The following is a 21,494-nucleotide window of genomic DNA, read 5'->3' on the forward strand; positions in this document are numbered from 1 at the left end:
TATATATGTATATATATATGTTCTGTTATATTTTTAAATTTATTTGCTCGTTTTATATATTCTAGAATTTCGATCAAAACGACGCCCCGGAAGAGCTGCGTTACAGCGCTCTCGAGCAAAATGTAAAGAAAGACGCCAATTAAAACATCTTACAGATATGGAACAGCCACTACAGCGGCAATTAGAACAGTTGCAACTGGAGTAGCAACAGCAACAGCAACTGCAACAGCAGCAGCAAACCCTGCAGCAGCCTCAGCTGCAACAGCGGCATCAACTGTAACAGCAGCCGCAGCAGCAACCGCATCAGCAGCCCCAGTTGCAACAGCAGCAGCAACTGCAACAACAGCAGCAGTAGCAGCCGCATCAGCAGCAGCCGCGTCAGCAGCAGCAACTGCAACAACAGCAGCAACCGCAACAACAGCCTCAGCTGCAACAGCAACAGCAGCCACAACTGGCCGAACAATATCGATATCGTGGACGAGGTGTCCATCGTGGACGTGGTCGTGGTCGTGGCCGTGGCCGTGGCCGTGGTCGCGGTCGTGGTCAAAATGTAATTATTTACCAAAAATATGCGACTTTTCATTTTTATTAATTTTATTTTTATTATATTTTTTGCTTTTTATTCCACGTTTTATTGTAATAAATTTTGTAGTTTTCATTTTCATTTTGTATTTTTTTTTAAATATGTCTAATTTTTGATAATAATTTATTTTTAAATAATATTTTGTAAAATTAAAGTAATATTTTTGCATGCGTGGAATACATGTAATAATTTAATAAATATATTTTTTTTATATGAATTTAAATCTTAATTGTATCTTGATCCAATCTTAGGCTTAATTGACAGAATCCTTACCCTCTCACTTCCTGCTTTCTAACAAAAATTGTGACCGAGTTATTAATAGATGAAAAGAAGGTATTATAGCTACTGTGGACATTACAGTTACCTCTATTGTCTCCGTTAAGTGATGAATTCTAACAATTGCTTATGAAGTTATTCGTTTAGTAGTCCGCCGTTTTTTAGTGATGCTAATATGCCAATACATAATAATTAACATTTGTTATAAAGCATTTTTGAGCACTTCTAAACTTTTTCAAGGTATACTTTTAACTTTTAATTACACATACTTCTTTATTATTCTTAAATTTGAGTGTATTATCACACAAATGTACGTATATTTGTGTATTTTTTTGATATTTAAGTTTTTACTTGGCTGTACACATTTCGAGTTATACAATGTTAAAATAATAACATGGAATTTTGTTAATATTATTTTTTAAGCGAAATTTTTATATCAGAATATTTCTTTGATAAATTGATAGTCATTTTAAAAGACGCTGTTCAGAAACATTAGAGACATTATTTTATGCTTGTTGTTTAATGTTAAACAGAGAAAATGATATTTCTAATGAAATTTCTAATGGTATTTCTAAAGTTTCTGAACGTAGGAAAATTCTAAACGATGAAAAATTAAAAATATATAATTTTGTAACAAAGTATTGTGTTTCTTCTAAACTAAACTAATATTTTTTAATTATTTTTATGGCTAGCTATATTACAACCGCTTTTTTTCTTCCATCGATTATGCAGTGCATTAGATTTTTTATAAATCACATCTTAATAATAACTATTTTATTACTTTGAATCTAGAATCTGTCAAACGACACTTTGACGAATCTAATCGTTCAAGCTTCAATGTATATATATATATAATTTAACATAGGATTACAATAACTCATAATTGCAAGATATTATCTATCAATAGAAAGAATAATGGTAAGGTGGTGTTAATAATAAAATGTTCATAAACAGATATACTTATTTATTTGTACTTTATTTTACTGTTATATACAGAATTTTGTGTGTGTATATAAAATGTATACAGATACAAATCTATACAAAATAAGCAAGTAAATGGCAGTTCACGCTCCTATACAGTCATCGCGCGGACGCTTATATATATTAAGCATCTGTAGAAGATTGCTGATCATTTTGAATATTACTGAGTGATTCAGCACTCTTATCTAGAACCCTTTTAATTATAAATGTTACTACAGTTCTCTCTTCTCTATACAATTATGATTTACATAGTAGTAACAATTGCAGTTCACGACATGAATTTCACTTGTGAGTATTACGCGAACGCTAATTTATAAAAAATGATAAAAACTGAAATAAGGTAATAACTAATGCAGTTCAAAAATTCACAAGATCATTCCGCGAACGCATGTTTTTATTGTATTACAAATATATACAATATATATTGCTGTATACTTGCTATATAATCAATCGTTCACGCTCTCATATGATCATTGCGCGAACGCATTTTAACATAATACATACTTCTTAAAAATTCTAATATAATACATAATTTTCAAAGTTATTATACTATATATGACTTTTTAAAAAAAAGAAAAAAATTTTTTTAATTGTAAATAAATTCTTGAAAATATTAATGTTCTTTTTATGAAATTATTGTGCAATGTATAAAATAATATGTGGATTAGAAGTATAATTATCATTTAAAATTTGTTCTGCATCTTTACAATCGTCATATTTTATCCATTTACCACGTCGGTAACTAATGGCAATGTAGTGACCAATATCTTGAATGTCCGTTGAATGTCTAGTTTGTTTTGCAGGTGATTTAAAATTAATTAATCCAGCGAGTTTATATTCGTCCATCGTGAAATAAAATTTAATTTTTTTTGGTATATGTTTCAATTGAATAACATATTGTTCTCCATCACCAGAAGTGGAATAAGTTTCTATTAAGATATATTGTCCTGAAAATTAAACAAAATCAATTTTATTTAATATTTTTACATAATGTAAAATCAATAATATAAAATATAATTAAAAAGATCACTAAACATTTTACATGCTTTTTGATAAAGACTTTATGAAAACTTAAGACTGACAAACAAATAAAATTTTTATTATTAACTGTAAGTTTAAAATGTAATGAGTGGTAATTTTTACTTGTTTATAATTTCATTAATTTAAAAATCACTTATTTTAAATCTATTATTTGATAAAAAATTGCATTGCAAATTGAAACTTTGCGCCATATACATACAATAATTTTTACATTTTTAATAAGCAGCGATAAATTCCAAATAATAAAATAAATATCTTGATTGTAATGTCTTTTGGAATATTATTGAATAACTTGAAAAATTTGTATTACTTATTACTAAGATACACAATATACGTACCTATGTTAGAAATTATCGTGCTCTCCAATCCATCACAATTCGATTGAATACAAGAACGAAATCCTTGAATTATAACGTCCTTTTCGATTTCATTCATATTATTTTCTAATAATGTTTCCAGTTGGACTTGCACTAATGACAACGTTTTGAATCTCTCGGGGCATCCTTTTTCACATTTGGATATTTCCCTAAATGATGGGTATTTCTGAAATAAATTTCTGCACAAAAAGCCAATCGATACTTCACAATTAATAAGAATACAATTATTTGGCAATTCTTTGCTTGTAAATAAATCTTTTAAAATCATCGCACGAAGTTTGTACGATGATTTTTTTATGCCATAAGATACCATTTCTTTAATTAATTCACAAAATTTAAAATCTGATACATTATGTATAAAAAGTTTGATAGTCTCTGTATCAAAATAAGCAGCAATAAATAATTGTAAAATGCTATCAAATGCACAGGTATTTGTTAATGAATAATTATTCTTTTCAATTTTAACGGGTTTTAAAGACATATTATTCCCATTTTTTATTATTGGTATCTTATGTATATTAGTATCTAATAAAAATTCATTTTGTATACTATCCTTTTGCAAGTATCTTCCTTTAGGTTGTTTGTCTACTGTAGCCAATCCTCGCCAATCTTCAACTTCTTTCGTTGCAATTATATCTTGAACATTATTTATATTGTGGCAGTCTATGCATATTCGTTGCTGTCCGTATCCTTCTTCTCCAACTGGTATAGAGCATCCATCCAGAGCATGTACAAACTTTTTACACACATAACATGTGTGTCCACCATCGGTTCATGCCCGTTTTCACAAGCTGGACATTTTTTCTTATTTCTCAAATTATTTTCACTAACAATTTCGTTATCATTTTGTATTGAACAATTATTTTCTTCTGCAATTTTCTCTCTTAAATCAAGATCTTGAGTTTTTTGGGTATTTACGTGTGCTATTTTTAAATGACCGCTCATGTAATTCACATGCTTTGTCACAAATTCATCTGCACGCATAGGTGTTCTTTCTGCGTTTAACATAACATTTTTTATTATATTAAAAACTTTCTACGGAAGCACTGCTGGCAGGTATTCTACCATATCCAAAGTTATCTCGACAAACGCAAGACCATAAAGGTAACAATTTAACATCTTTCATAACATAATCAGCTAATTTCGGTAAATAATGAGCATTTTCTCTGTCTCCCTCATTATCAGCCAGTAAAACTTTGACTCTATCATTTATATTTTGTGCCCAATGACTCCACTTATTAAATTAGTTTTCTTCTTCATCTTCTACATCATTATAATTTTTAATATTATCAGAGTCAATATTTTCTGAATATTGTGTAAAAAGATTTTTCATTTTTATTTTATATTCTTCACATATTGTTCTTTTACTTTCTCTTGTGTTACCTTCTGTTCTTTTATTTTCTCTTGTGTTACCTTCTGTTTTGCTTTGAGTAATAATTAAAATCCCTTTTAATACTTCAGCTGCACTCTCAATATTTCGACATAAAATTAATTGTCCTAATATATGTAAATAAAATTGTTTTATACGTGGTCGTAAATCCTTTAAAAAGGATGAATATTTTTTTATAAAGAAGATAATTTACCAGCTTGCTACATCGATACGTATGTAGCAAGCTGGTAAATTATCTTCTTTACAAGCGTCTGCATATTCGTCAAGCGTAGAACAATTAGTAAAACTTCGTATAGCTGCTGTTAATAACGTGAAAAATCACATACAACTTCACGTGGTCGTGGTGCACCGAATCGTATCCATTTAATCAGCCAATAATGTATAGCATTTGTATTGTGACTTTCGGATAACATCTGTGTTACCGGAAAAAGACCACTTTTATCGGAATTAACGACACAATTATATAAAAATATATGTCCTGTCTTTGATTTATCAGGCCTTTTCATTTTTTTAATAATACTTCCCGTTGCGTCAATATAAATACAAGATGTCTGGTCTAATGTATATGTTCTATATACATCCAATTGATAATTAGACCAATAATGTACAAAGAATGGATTCAAGCCGATATTATGAATAATATTCCTTAATGGACCTAATTTCATAATTTCTAAAGCTTTTATTGGATTCTTATCAAAATAATTTTTTTCTTTAATCTCATGTTTGGCAACTCGTAAAACATTTGCATCATATAAATGAGGAGGTTCAATATTATCTTGGCTGTGCATTAACTTTTCTGCCATTTCAACTCGATATTTCATTACACTTTTCCCTTCTAATTCATTCACAATAGCTTGTCTAATAGGATTTCTTAAATATCGTTTTCCACAACGCCTTTCTTTTTCTCCTTCAATAAACTTACATTTTATTACTGTTATTGGTTCATTTGTGTTATTAATAATGCATTTTATCAGTGAACCACATTTGCACGTGCCATACGCGTATCCTGATTCTCCATTGTTAATTAATTTATGTCGTTTAAAATTGAATCCACATGATAGTTTTGCACATTTCCAAATTTTTTCAGTAAATACTTGTTGCCACGTACCAGGTTGCAATACTGTATATTGTCGCGTTGAAAGAGGTCGACCTTTTTCTTTCCTTCTATATGTTTTATATATTATCATTGCATTAAAATCAGCTTTTGGCATGGTGACAGTAAATGTTAATACACCATCGACGTTACTTAGAGACATATCGGAATTATTTATCGTAGAATCATTTCTTGTCGAATCATTTCTTGAAATACTAGTAATGCTCGTTAACTCTTGAACAGGATGTTCGATATCGACTGATGAGAAGAGACAGAAAGACGGTCAGATAATTGATCCCTTACGCCATATTTATTGCACGAAACAAAAGTATACAAAGAAATTGGCGTCATACGATTTTCTAATTCTCTTGCTATTGTTATCCAAATTTCGTCAAATTTTGAAATAACTTTCCGATTTTCAACTATCAAGCGGTCTTTATAATTCATCAATACATCGATTACATTGCACTTATCTATTTTAGATGGTCTTCCAATTTTTGGTCGTGCAGACATGATGAAAATCCAACGTTAATCCTTTGGCACACTGATTAAATTTAACAAAACCGTACGAGATACTACAACACTAAACTTGGAATAAAAAATGTATCGTATCACGTACAAAAAAACAAAAAGAAATATAATGTAAAAAAAAATAAAAACTAAAAAACTAAAACGCTGCAAAAGAACGATCTCTCGACAGTTGCGAGCAAATGCAAAGAAAGTCTTTTCTCAACCACGGTCACGAAAAGACTGTTCAACTAAACGAGGAAATTTCATAAAAACACTGATAAACTAAACGGCAAAATTCGAAATTTTTAAGGAAAGAGAAGGAAAAATGAAAGGATAAAAAAAATCAGTACAGAACCTCGGCAGAAAAAAAAGTGAAAGTTATTTGGCCATAAAAGGCAAATGTTAGACCTTTCGCTGTGAGGGGGACTAAGGGGGAACCGCTCAGGTAACAAAAGAAGAGTCGTAAAATGCATTAACACATAGTTACATACTTGGTCACAATTACTATTACACAGTCCTATAACACAATCGGCCATTATAACCATAGAAGAATACATAAATGTAACATTTTTCTCCATTACACCGTGACGGTGACGTCCAAATACGCGACATTCCACACACAATGCAGTTACACATGAAGAAGAAAAATTGAATAAATAAACGTAGAATTACGTAGAAAAAAAAAATTAATAACATTGTACGTTTGTCATCTTAACATTAATTTTTTTAAATAAATATAGAAAAAAGTTCTGCAAGTTACAAAAAAAAAAAAAAAAAAACATTTTAATATAAGATTTTTACGAGCACCAAGTTCTCTGTGGATCAGAAGAGTAAAGTTAGTGCGCGGCGCGTGCTCTCCGCGCATAAACAATTTATTTTTCAGCAGTTAGCATCGAGCACCAAAGTCGCAAATAATTTATTATAATACTACGATGTCTAAGGAACATTTTGATATAAGATTTTTACGAGCACCAAATTTTCTGACGATCTGGTGAGTAAAGTTAGTGCGCGGCGCGTGCTCTCCGCGCATAAACAATTTATTTTTCAGCAGTTGGCATTGAGCACCAAAGTCGCAAATAATTTATTATAATACTACGATGTCTAAGGAACATTTTGATATAAGATTTTTACGAGCACCAAATTTTCTGACGATCTGGAGAGTAAAGTTAGTGCGCGGCGCGTGCTCTCCGCGCATAAACAATTTATTTTTCAGCTGTTGGTATCGAGCACTAAAGTCGCAAATAATTTATTATAATACTACGATGTCTAAGGAACATTTTGATATAAGAGTTTTACGAGCACTAAATTTTCTGACGATCTGGAGAGTAAAGTTAGTGCGCGGCGCGCGCTCTCCGCGCAAAAACAATTTATTTTTCAGCTGTTGGCATCGAGCACTAAAGTCGCAAATAATTTATTATAATACTACGATGTCTAAGGAACATTTTGATATAAGATTTTTACGAGCACCAAATTTTCTGACGATCTGGAGAGTAAAGTTAGCGCGCGGCGCGTGCTCTCCGCGCATAAACAATTTATTTTTCAGCAATTTGCAGTGAGCACTTGATTTAAAATTGATATATTTTGATACTTCGATGTCTAAATAACATTTTAGTATATAATTTTTACAAACGTCAAATTCGACGATCTGATAACTGATTTTTTGCACTATCGGACAGGAATTAATAATTATTATTATATTAATAACTTTGAATCTTGTTGTATTATGATTATTTTCGTAAATGTTATTTTACTACCAAAAACATACAAATTTAGTGGTCTGTAAGTATTGTTCTCCAAGATTGCAATGCTGCGCTGGGTTTATAGTGATGTTTTTTTAAACAATTATTAATTTTTAATTTTTTTTTAGGGGTTTCTTTGAACACTAAATTAGCACTAAATTCTAGTGTACTTGTTTTGTGTTTGTGACCACTTTATATATTTATTTATTATGCGGGGGTCCAGCTTGCCATTAAGCTGCACCCCCCCATATTTTTTTTAATTACTGCTAAACAGTTTGAGCACCAAAATTCGGACTAGAGTACTAAATTAGCACCTAAAAGGCACTAAATTTTTGACCTAGTGCGAACTCGATTTTCGCTGGTGGGGGGTCCAGCTTAATAGAGGTGCAGTCGAGAGTGTCGGTAAAATTAGAATCGAAAAACTAGTGAACGGAACTTGGCAAAAGGAAACAATCAAAAACGTGCTGTTTGTGCCAAGTGTCAAGAAAAATTTGTTCTCCGTCGGTATGTGCACCGTGAAAGGTTTCTGTGTGCAATTCAAAGCTTGAATGTAACGATCGAGCGTGACGAACAAATTATGGCAACGGTAGCGCGGCAGTCAAATCAGATCTTCAGAATGTTCTTTTGTACACCGTGTTCAAATAAAGAGGTAAACGTGTCAGCCACGAGCATGAAAGTGTGGCACGAGCGAATCGGACACATTAACCATCGTTCACTAAGTGAGCTAACGAAGAAAGGACTCGTTGAAGGCGTAACCATGACAGACACCAGTGAGACTTTGTGTGAAACGTGCCAGTAGTGCGATTCTTTAACTTGTTATGTTGTCGTTATGTGTCTATAACGACAAAAAACTGCGTTGCGCAGCTTTTCTATCATGTACAATATTTGCGCAACGACACTGTAACGATACCGAATTGTCATAACGAGTTAAAGAATCCCAGCACAGATTGGCATGTCATACAAGCTACCGCTCAATAAACTTGTCGTGAAAGTATTTTGACAACCAGGTGAATTCATGCATAGTGATGTCTGCGGGCCAACGCAGACAAGGTCTCTCGGTGGTGCGAAGTACTTTGTGACATTCAAAGACGATACTACGGCATTTCGTTACGTGTACTTTCTCAGCAGACATTTTCGTTCGTTTTGTGGAGTTCGAGCGGATGCTCGTCAACAAGTTTGGTCGGTCAGTAAAAACGCTGCGGGCAGATAACGGCACCGAGTACTGTAACAAGAAGGTGCGACAATATTTGACGGGGAATAAAAATGGAAAATACCGCTCCATACACCCCGGCTCAGAACGGACAGGCGGAACGAGATAATAGTCGAAACCATCATCGAGTACGCGAGGACCATGCTGTTGGCAAAAGCGCTGCCAACGTTTCTATGGGCGGAAGCCGTGAACACTGCTGTATACACTTTACATCGAGTGGAATGGTCAGAATTAGGTGGAAGCAAAACGCCGTACGAGCTGTGAATGGGCAAGAAACCGAACCTGAGTCGTATGAGGATTTTCGAGTCGGTGGCCTATGTTCATGTTCCCAAGCAGTTTGCCAAAAAATTTGACGCGAGATCGAAGAAAAGGATCCTTGTTGGCTATCAAGGAGAATCGTCAAACTACAGGTTATATGAATACAAAACAAAATCTGTATATGTTTCAAGGAATGTCACATTCGACGAAGGAGCTGAAAAGGAGGAACCAGAAACGACAGCAACGTCAGAAGTGAAAGTACCGTTACCGAAGAGTCAGCAGGACGGCGAGGAGCCAGCGTTCGTCAACATCGACAGTACCGATGAAGGCAGCGACGCAGAGGTTATAGCAGGCGACGAAGTCGGCACCCCTGTCGCCGAGCGAAGACGAGAGTTCGGAAACGAGCCACACGTGCTGCGAGATCGAAATGCAATTCGTCGTCCCTCCAGATACAAGGTGAATTTGGTGGAGCATCAAGTTCCGGTCACCTACAAGGATGCTATTACTGGATCCGATGCCCCAAAATGGACTCAAGCAATAAAAGAGGAGCTTAAGGCTCATTCGAAAAACACGACATGGTCATTGGTGGAAAGAGTTCCCAACAAGAAAACCATAGATTCAAGATGGGTCTTCAAGCTCCTGCGAGACACTGATGGAAGTGCTCATCGCTTTAAGGCGCGCTTATGCGCGCGCGGTTTCAAACAACGGGAAGGAGAAGATATCACCGAGACATTCTCGCCGGTCGTGAGATACGACTCGCTGCGAGTTCTTTTGGCAATCATCACCCAAGACGACCTAGAAGCCGTTCAGTTTGATGTGCGGACCGCATTTCTGTATAGGGAGTTACAGGAGGACATACACATGGAGGTCCCAGAGGGTCTTGACGTCAACAAAGGCAATGGAAACGTGGTCTGCAAACTTAACAAATAGTTGTACGGGTTGAAACCAAGGTCCGTGGATTGGCGTTGGAGGGGAAGGAAGGTCGTTGCATAGCCGACATTTTCGAGACAGCGAGTCAGTATTAGTGTACGTAGGTACTACAGCTATTAGTTGTGTGAGTGAGCGAGTGTGCAGTAAAAGTATGGCCGTCGCCATTTTTGTTCCACATCGTTGAAGTGGATGCAACGACCTTCCTTCCCCTCCAACGCCAATCCGCGGACCTTGGTTAAAACAAGCGCCCAGATGTTGGAACGCAAAATTCTCGTGTTTTTTAAAGCAGTTTAACTTAAAAGAAACAGATGCCGATAAGTGTACTTTCTTCGGCAATTTTCAGGGAGTTAATGTATACCTAGCACTGTTCGTTGACGACAGCATTATCGCGGCAAAATCCAAAAGAGTACTCGAGTCAATTGTAAACTCATTAAGTGAGAATTTCGAGATAACCTTGGGAAACTGTGGTACCTTCGTCGGGTTGCAAATAGAGCGAGACAGGGCAAACAAAACGATGTTCATACATCAGAGCGCTTACGCGAAACAAATCATCGACAAGTGCGGTATGCAAAACTCAAAAGGAGTATCTGTACCGGTAGATCCTCACACGGTGCTGTACCCAGTAGAGTCAGAGAGTGAAATAGATGACAGCGTACCTTACCGTGAGGCCGTCGGATCACTCATGTTTTTGTCGATTGTGTCGCGCCCGGATATTGGGTTTTCAGTCAATTCGGCGAGTTTCTCAATAAACACAGCAAAAATCACTGGCAAGATATGAAATGTATCTTCGCGTATCTAGTCACTACTGTCAACGTAGGAATCGAATATAGAAAATGCGAACAGAAGTCTGTATTAGTAGGCTATTCCGACGCAGATTATGCGGGCGACATCGAGACCAGAAGGTCTACCACAGGTTATGCGTTCATGTTAGCCGATGGCATTGTGGGCGTTGCAACGCCAAAAGGTTGTGTCTTAAGTACCACCGCGGAGTATCTGGCAGCGGCGAGTGCGACAAAAGAAGCCATCTGACTGCGAAGTCTGTTAAGTGGCGTTGGACAAGAATGCGACAAAGAGACAGTGATACGTGTAGACAATCAAAGTCTAGTGAAAAATCCTTAATTCCACAAGGGAACAAAGCATATAGACGTACGATATCATTAGAGAAAAAGTTGATAATCGGGAAATATCAGTGGAATATGTACCCACGCAGTATCAGAAAGCTGATATCTTTACTAAAGCGCTTGCGAAAGATTTGTTTAAAAGAATGCGCGCGAGCTTAGGTTTGTGTGAGAAAAATTAGCAAGTACGAAAAACGGCGGAAATGTTAGATTGTGTTTTTGTACTAACCGGAAAGCGTTTCTCAAAATTACGCGCGCAACATGGCTATTCGATTTCCGTATCGAATCGAGATCCCTCTGGCTGTGCGTCAAGCGCCAGTCAGTCGATGACGATCCGACACACTGTAAAGACGTGTTCCGAGCCAATTTAAAATAAAATTATATTTCAGTGCTATATGAGAAAATTTCTGTTGTTTGTCCTCTTTTTAGTCACGATATCAGAGCAAATGAGCTATATGCAAATGATGCTATATGAGAACACTTAACAGACTCCTGCGAGAGCGGAGGGACGTCCTCTTCAAAAGAGAATGCGTTTTCCTACGCCTGCAAGACCACCCAGGCGAATTCTCTTCGGGCAGTCGCCATAGAATTACGTCAGCTTTGTGCTGAGAGGCAAAAGCAGCGGCAACGTGACGAGGAAATGCAGGCGCTGCTTTGGGAGCGCGACGAGAGACTTCGTGTTATTGTAGAGCATTAGTGCACGAATACAAGACGATCTTCTCGGTTGTAACAATATGTTATAAGAATAAATTGCACATAATTCTAGCTTTAGCAGCATATAATTCAAGATAACCATGCTAAGGAATCAAGCTTAAATTGTTAGGGAACTGTAAGTGCTTATAGTCCTTGAGACCACAACAACAAGCACGACAGTGCCTTATGGGGGAGGTGTTACGTTATATGCCACGTGCAGTACATTATATTATGCAGATGTTCCCAAAATAAAGTTTAAATTATAAACATAGAAACACTTAAGAGGAACAAAAGTCTTACACCAATTTAAGATATTCGCTATTTCTATTGCTATATTTATTGGCTATAAATTATTGACTCAAAAAATAGAACGTCTGAACTAATGTGCGCTAACGCCTCATAAAATCAAGCACTTAAAATTAAGGAGCCTCACAGGAAAAGTGGCAAATTATGTCCATTTCTATCAATGCAGATTAACTTTAATCGTGGTAATTAACTTTTTATTTTTTTCTAGTTTTAAGGATTAGACAATATACAAATAGTAGGGGAGTTTGAGGAGTTGTGAGCCGGATTTTGTTTTTGAACGATAACTACTACAAAAGTTGATATTTTACGCACCTGAAAAGTTGGATTCTCTAGTACACCTCAAAAGGCAACCACTGGCTTAAGAAGTTTATTGAAAAGCATAACGGTTGTAAAATTTTGATGTGTTTGAAAAGAGGTGTATCTTTTAAATTTTCAAAAATTTTGGGGAGTTATAAGCCACGACTTAAAATGGAAGATAATGACATATTTTAGTGATTATTCTTTATTTAAATTGAAGAAAAAAGAAAATCAAAGTAAGTTTGATAAAAAAATAAAGTAATCTGATTAGTCCGATTCGCAGTGAACACAGGTATAATAGTCGGTTTTTAAATTGGCACATATTTTAAGTAGCTCGATTGCATTCATTACAATGTATGGAATTGTTTTTGTTCAATTTTTTCCCGCCAGTGTGGCCTTAGCAATGAAACAAAATAGCCCAATTTTGCATTTAAAGCGGTTGAAGAATCTGCGTTTGCCTCATTTAGTTTTGAAATGTAGCGAGTCAATTTGCACCTATTGATGTTATACACTCGACCAACGGACTGCACCGCTTTCTTCTCAATCGTCACCTGTTTGATGGCAGCGACTATGGCATTAATATCGATTGCTGGCTTACTAGATTCACTTGTGTACTTATCACGCGGCATGATGAGTACAATTAAAACATGAAGAAATTACGAAAACTACTAAATTCACTATAAAATTGCATGAAACATCCAAATTATGCATGAATTTTGCGAAATAAGCATGAAAGATGCTAACTTAAGTTAAAAAAATGGCAAAAATATAGTAGCTCACAACACCCAAAAGTGGTGGCTCACAATTCCCCAAAAGCTGCGTTATCAAAATAGTTGCATAGTAATTAACACGTCGAATGTTCATGCAAAATTCCTTTTGTGCATTGAAACGGTAGTACACCAGTAATAATTTTGTAATATATTTATTTTTGCAATCAGCTCAAAAAAATAAGTAATATTACGAATACATATGATCGAAAAAACTTTATGAAAAAAATTAAAAATCAAAATCTGGAGAGACAATTAGATTGTGTGTTGACGCGACGAGTGCTAGTCAAAACGTAAGATTGCATGGAGAGAAAAATTTTACCGTAGATGAAACATATTAAAATTTTATTTACGGCCGACTTTGATTGTTGGCTCACAATTCGCCATGGCTCACAACTCCCTAAGCTCCCTTAAGTTAAACGTAAATTAACTTTGATCTCAGTTTAACTTATTCTTTACTTTTTTCCAATTCTTAGAATTAAAGAAGGATAAAGAGTAAGTTAAACTGATTGTGAAAATAAAGTTAATTTGTGTTAATAAAAATAGGCATAATTTCTGCAAAAATGCGGCACGCAATTTCGAGGAACATGTAAACTTTTCTAAATTTATCTAGAAAACTATTATAGAACTAATTGTTAGTTTTATCTTGAAAAAATGGCATATTATTCTGTCAAAAAGTGATAACCTTCGATCTCGAAATCATATATATTTAGGAGAAGATAATAGTGAGGACGATATGAGATTGTAAATTATGAATAATAAAGATAAATCTTTGGAGTCAAATGCCTTTTTTTTATTACAAATATTTGAATATATCACTACCACACCCGCAATTTGGATTATATTACTTTTTTTATACTTTCTAATTTGCAAGAATAAACTAGTAAAAATGTGTAGTTTTACAACATAATGTATAGCTTTACAGTATAATACGACAGATAGCGCATTAGTTTTGCTTGATATATCAAAAATATGAAAATTAAATATTTTATGTTTTCATATTTTTATTATATCAAGCAAAACTTATGCGCTATCTGTCGAAGATAATTCTCGCAGTTTTGTAATGGTTAAGGCACGGATCTCTTGCGCTGATAATATGATGTTATAATTCTCCTCAAGAGTCTGTTTTATCTCTGTGCCCATTAGCGAATCCATACCTAAGTCGGTTAAGGTAATATTGGGATTAATCGAAACAACGTCTTTGATGCCTAAAACATTGACAATGGTTGCGACAAGATCGACATTGTTGCCATCGTCGGGTTTATATTTTTCAGCTAAAACTGAAGAAGCCAGTACTGGATGCGGTTGTTGAAGAAATACGTCCATCGTTGCGAGACAACTCGATATTCGTTGTGGTATAGTACCGAACACTTTGGCGTCGTTACCTCCCATCATTTCTGAAGAATTAAAAGCGTATAAGAGAAATTTTGTATATATAAAATCAATAAATTTTAAACGTTATATGCATTAGGTATCGTGTCATTATTATTTTATAAATTATATTTAGAAAGTACATAAAATAAAGATTGAAATTTTACAAAACAAAGAAAAGGCAAACAAGAAAGATTTGGAAACGATTTATTCAAGAATTTTATTAACCCTCAGCTGACACACTATATTGGATTCGATATTTTGCCACACATGGGTGTACGTCACACGACCATCTTCAATTGCATATAATATATTTCGATATCTAATGCATAGAATTTGAACAATTTTTTCTTTAATCAAGACGCCAGAAGATCAAGAAAAAGTTTAAATAAGTGCGAAAATCTAGAAATTGAACATATTCAAAATATTTAGAAGAGCAGGAGTGAACGATTTATGAATGCCAAGCATTTTTGTAAAGCAGCTTGGTTGTACGACACCCAGTGTATCAGCTGAGGGTTAAAGTAGAGAAGATTTCTGTTTTCTCGAAACAGGTATCTTCTGTCATTTAACAAAATTTTCATATATTATTATATTACCAAAGACTAAGCCAACGTCTCCAATGGCACCCCATTGAATGGCGAGACCAGGTAAACCATTAGCCTGTCTCTTTTCCATTATTCTCTCCATGGCTGAGTTTGCGAAACCGTAGTTGGTTTGACCAATGTTACCGCGACTGCCTGATAAAGATGAAAACACCACAAAATAATCTAGCGATGGGCAGAACATTCTCGATATTGCGTCTAAATTTCTTGTAATGTTGACTTTTGGTGAAATAACCGCTTTGAAATCGGCTTCTTCCAGGTTTTCGAATAGAGCATCACGTATTACGACTGCCAGATTAAATACACCACCTACCGGAGCCAACCGACTGCTTTCTTGTATTAATCGTTTGGTACCTGATAATGTCGTAACATCTTCTGTGGAAATAATGATTTGTACGCCGCTTTCGCGCCAGCGACGCACAAGAAACTCTTGATAACCGGTGTGTATGCCTGAGCGTGATACAAAAACAATGAATTTGGCGCCACGGCTGATCATCCAATCGGACAGTTCCAAACCAAACCCGCTAAGACCGCCGACCAAGATGCATGATTTCTCCGGATTCATGAAAGTACGAGGAATCGCTGTTACTGTCTTTGGCGTTGGTAGTATGCACTTCTTCGGTTCCTCATCACGGATTTTCAATAGCACTTTGCCGAAATGCTGGCCCGTAGCCATAAATCTGAATCCCTGCTCAAGCTGTTGGTGCAAAAAGACAGTCTTTTGGAGCGGACGTACCGCGCCATTCTTGATTCCTTCTGAAACAAGTTTCACTAGTTCATTCTTTATCACTTTGTCCTTTTCTCCCACATCTTCTCCAAATAGCGTGTCCAACAATATATCATGAAAAGACATATTGTTTGAAAACTTTGACATTCTTATACGGTTGTCATTCGACAAATCATATTTGCCGACTTCAAGGAAACGGCCATAACACGCGAGACACCGAATGCCAGCTTGTCATTTCTCCTCTGGCAATGAATTCATTACAATGTCGACTCCACGTCCTTGTGTCTCAATACAAATAAGTTGTTCAAAACTCCTATCTCTAAAATTGCCGATGTGTCTGTCGTTCAATTGCGGGAAGACTTTCTTGAGATATTCCTTCTCCTCCGGAGTATCGACCGTAGTGAAGACTAGACAACCAGCACGCAGAGCAATGGCAATCGCTGCTTCACCGACACCGCAGTTACCAGCATGGATTAATACGCTTTCGCCTGCTTTTAACTGACCCCGTATAAATAGAGCATAATAACTAGTAGCGTAAGCGAAAGGTATTGTTGCCGCTTCTTCCAAAGTCCATTTTTCAGGTACATCCCAAAGAAAATCAGGATCCGCTACCACAGTGGTTGCTAATGCTTTAGCTTTAACCATGCCCATCACGCGACGACCGTCAATGTCTCTCCCGGAGAATTCAAATCCCAATACGCACTCTTTCGTAGCCACATTCCGTGGCAAGACGTCTGGTGGTAGTTTGCCACTCGCCAACATGATGTCCCTATCATTTGTATAATTTATTATTTTTTTTCAGTAGAAATTTCATATTACCTAAATTTTCAATAAATTATTTCTAAAGAATACTAAGTTGAAACTTACCTGACGTTTATTGCAGCATAGTATATGTAACAAAGTTTCTTATTAAGAAAATTTTGATTTAATGGGCTTTTAATCCATTTCAAGGTGCTGAGGTCACCTCTCTTCAACGTATTGGCATATACATGATGCACCTTTAAATAAGATACATCCAAAGGTACGTGTCGATAACTGCCCCATTGTCCTCCTTTCAGCACATTGGCAGTTAATCCTTTGTTTAACTGTTCTGTGTAAAACTTCTCAGATAAGTCAAATTTGGGAGCATTCTTGTCCTGAATAAAAACGTAGCGCGCATTTGCATTGCCTGCTTCGCGTCGTATGCAAGACATGAGTCCAACTAAATCTGTGAATAAAAAAGTCAAGATTTTGGTTCAATTACTTTGATTTTATTTTGAAACTTAGCATTACAAGGCAATTGAAAAAAAGGTTTAAAAGTTTAAAATAATTTTTTATTTATAATATTTTATAACATTTTATCTATATTTTATAATAACGCTTACCAAGCGTTTCTTCATCCTGGGATACAAAGAGCACTTCTTGATTTTTGCTATTAGATTTCTTTAACGTTGTTTTTACATCCTCCAACCACGAGAGATTTTTGTCTGTGATTTGTATTACCACCGGTTCTCTCTTTTTTTCCCGTTTCTTTAGCAAAAGTAAGTTTTTCCTACCGGATCAGTTTGTTTTCCAGCCAACGATAGATCATTTTCTTCCAACGCAGTCTTCAAATTTAAGTGCACAGTATTTTCTTCCAGAAGAATGAAATCACTAGGTTTTAAAGCAGCCACCAAATTTTTGAGAATAACGTAAGACTAATTCGACAGAACATCCGCCGCTATAACAAAGTGCACATCCTGAGCAGGAGGTACGTTTTTCACATCGCGCGTTACGACGTTAGCATTCACGTTTATTTCATTTAAATCCTGTATGTAATTGTCGACAGAAGCTGTGATTACTTGTAAATCAACCTGTAACAAAGTGATTTTGTAGTAATTTCAAATATTGAAGAGAGATCTCTTGAGAAATTACAAGTTACAAAGAAGAAATCACAAACAGAAACAAATGTTATTAAAAATATGTTAAAATTAATGGAATAATTTTGTACGTGACACTAGAAATTTTGAATTGAAAAGTATTACTTTTTGAATAACATAAACAATATATTAAAATTTTGCAATACACTTACGATAGGCGATATCAGTTCATTATTGAAAATATCGAATATGATAGGCGCCAAAAGATCTTTCGCAACTCGTTTGCCCGCAACTTCTACGGTTTTCAGTTTGAATGTCATCATGTTTTCACACATTATTTGCAAAAGGACAGTAAGTGCCTGTATTTTTCCTCGTTTTAGATCGTCTAGACTATGTTCATTTTCATAAGGCACAAAAGTGTATCGCTTATATTTAAGATTAGCTTGAGTGTGTTGTCGTTGAGGCGCCAAAGAAAGTTTTAATCCTCTGAGTTCGATACCACCCGATTTAACAATTTCGATGTCCTTATAGTGATACACCGGTAATCCACCGTCTTCTGGTAATTCTTCCACCAGTTGTTTATGAAGAATAGGATCGATCGCAACATATTGGATACGCTTTGGTACATACATTAGTCTATGACTAGCAGATAAAATGCTAAACTGAAGCATAGTATCTATGTACGGAATCCACTGATTAAACCAGTACAATTGACCAGCAACGACGTAGTTATCGCAAGATTTGATTCCTTGAAAGATATCGCGATATTCTAACCCGCGTAATCTCAATTCCTTATAAATATCTTTGGAGGTCAATGGTAAAATCTTGTCGTCAGTAAGCGTTATTGATGGTGGCGGCAAATTCAATTGATCTTTTTCAATAGCCTCGGACACGTGGACGTTTCCACTGACGACAATTGTACCAGCTTCACAGATTTCAAAGTCGCCCGTTCCCTCAAAAATGGTTATCGAAAATTTCACCGTTTCCTCCTTTGGCACAATAGTGGTTCGCTGAATGCGTATGTCCTCGAATACCAATGGCAATCTTTCAAAATCGGTATCACGTTGTTCCGCCAAAGTTTTCCATACTAGCAGAATATACCCAGAAACTGGAAAATATACTTGTCCGTCTACCTGATGTCCAGCTAGATATGCATTTGTTTCTTTTAGCATATTTATTTCGACTATATGCTCTCCCGAGTGGCTTGATGTTTGATTGAAATTAGGCACATCCCACACGGTGGAATGGTCCCACTTGACTAGAGGGCCGATCATCGGTGTTCCTCTACCGACCGGAAAACTTATTGGCGGATATAATTTTGCGATATCAGGTTGCGCACCTGCATTATACATCTCACCCACATTAGACAGCAGAAAGGCCAGATTGTCCGAATGATTCCGTTTGTGAAGACAAATACAGTTTACCGTTGGTGGTAACGATTTGTGCATAATGGCTTGCAGCAAACAGTGCGGCGCAATTTCGATTGTTATTGCGTTCTTTGGAATATGCGCAATCGCTTCTTGGAAGAGTACAGGAGAGAGAAAATTATTTACGTGATACGCAGACGAGCTAGTCTGCGCGAATGAACTGCCCCATGCAGACTCGGGGATGGAACTAGAAATTCATCTGGCTGACCTTTGCTTGGGATTCGGGTTTATTTTGTCAAGAGACGCACGTAGCTTAGACCCGGCCGAGGCGATATACTCGCTATGGAATGCAAAGCCGGAACTTTTCACCATCTTTACGAAGATATCTTTGCTCCTGATCGTTTCTGCAAACTTATGCAGAGACTCAGTCGGACCGGAAATTGTGACCAAGTCCTTGGCGTTGTGACAAACTGGAATGATATTTGATGAGCATATCTTTTTGGCCTCCTCCCAACTCAAACCAACTGCCGCCATAGCGCCCGATTCCAACTTGGACTCCACAATCGCCTTACCTTTAGAGTAAGCCGCTAAGACAGTTTGTTCAAATGTAAACGCACCGTCAGCATATGCACACGCTATTTCTCCAGTGGAATGTCCGATTATACCATCCGGCAATATACCTATCAATGTTAAAACATCTTAAACAGGAGCAACCTGCATGGCCGCGATAGTCACGAAAGAATTCATTACGTCTTCAAACATTTCATCAGTGGCGTTAATGATAATATTCATGAGGTCGATGCCATGGGATGCTAAGGCGTCCGCGCATCGTCGCAAACTACGTTGAAAAGTTTCAATGCCGAACAATTGACGTCCCATACCCGCCCATTGCGTGCTCATACCGGAAAATACGAACCAAATTGGACGCCTCTCTTTGGATCTCGTTATCTCAGTCACTTGACGTGTGCCATCGATGATTCCTAACGATTCAAGGGAAGACATCACTAGACAATCCGGAATACATAATGTCGCAGGATGAGGGTCCGCTAACGCCGCAGACCTTGGGTATTCCTACGCCGGACTTGGAAAAAGTTTTGTCAAATGGCGCCTTCGGATCTCAAATTAGGCAACGAAGTTCCGAAGAAAAATCAGATCACGAATATTACAATGACTTTGATCGGTTGGAACGGGAATTGCAGCCATTAAAGCCTTTTAGGAAGAATGAAACGACGGTGTGATTCTAGTGGTGCTATCGCGAAAAGAACCGTTTAAGATTCTATATGGGACCAGGGATGATTATACTGATAAAAAACTTTTATTGGGATAAAAGATGAATTTTGGAGGGAAATAGAGAGGCATTGCTTTTCTACATCGCAGCATTATCTGACCACATAGTTAATTTCTGAGTACAGGACCCATTGTACTTATAAAAGACACTTCACTCAAGTGCCGTGCTCGATTGTGATTAGATGTAAAACGCGTTAGAAACTCGTGCGTATTATGGAATATAAGTAAAATAAAAGAGATTATAAAGACATGCCGGAAATGGGAATCGCGCGACAGCGATACTCGCGAACAAGTAATGCAAAGATATTTTTGTTTAATGTGCCATTTGTCGTGGCTTGCAAATAAATTACTTCCCGTAATAGTTTCTCGAGGTTATAAGAAATATTCTAGGACTTAATTCGCAACGACAGCGTCAATATCGTTTTTGCTTAATAGTTTTCCTTTAGGACTATATTAAGGCATTTGGGCCCTGCCATCGCAAAACGTAGTTCTCATATAAGTTTGAAAAATGGTACAAAATGGTAGAAAACGACATATAAATGATTTTACTTATTTGACTAAATCTTTTTACATTTGTCTTTGTAACATTAACTCTATTATCATATACGTGTTATAATAAATAATACGGCCCAATTTTTTCGAAGTAATGAAATTATAAATGTTGATCTTTACAAATTTTATACTTTTACTTAAATCGATCTTTCCCTTATTAGCTATTTTTACAAAGATATCT

The 21,494-nt window shown here is 36.0% G+C and overlaps 1 pseudogene; it reads right to left on the minus strand.

The window, feature by feature from the left end:
* Positions 1-14,571: 14,571 nt before the first annotated feature.
* On the minus strand, positions 14,572-20,488 carry LOC105207149 (annotated as a pseudogene).
* Between the last annotated feature and the right edge of the window lie 1,006 nt (positions 20,489-21,494).

Source organism: Solenopsis invicta, chromosome 1, assembly GCF_016802725.1.
Source record: "Solenopsis invicta isolate M01_SB chromosome 1, UNIL_Sinv_3.0, whole genome shotgun sequence".
Classification (NCBI taxonomy): domain Eukaryota; kingdom Metazoa; phylum Arthropoda; class Insecta; order Hymenoptera; family Formicidae; genus Solenopsis; species Solenopsis invicta.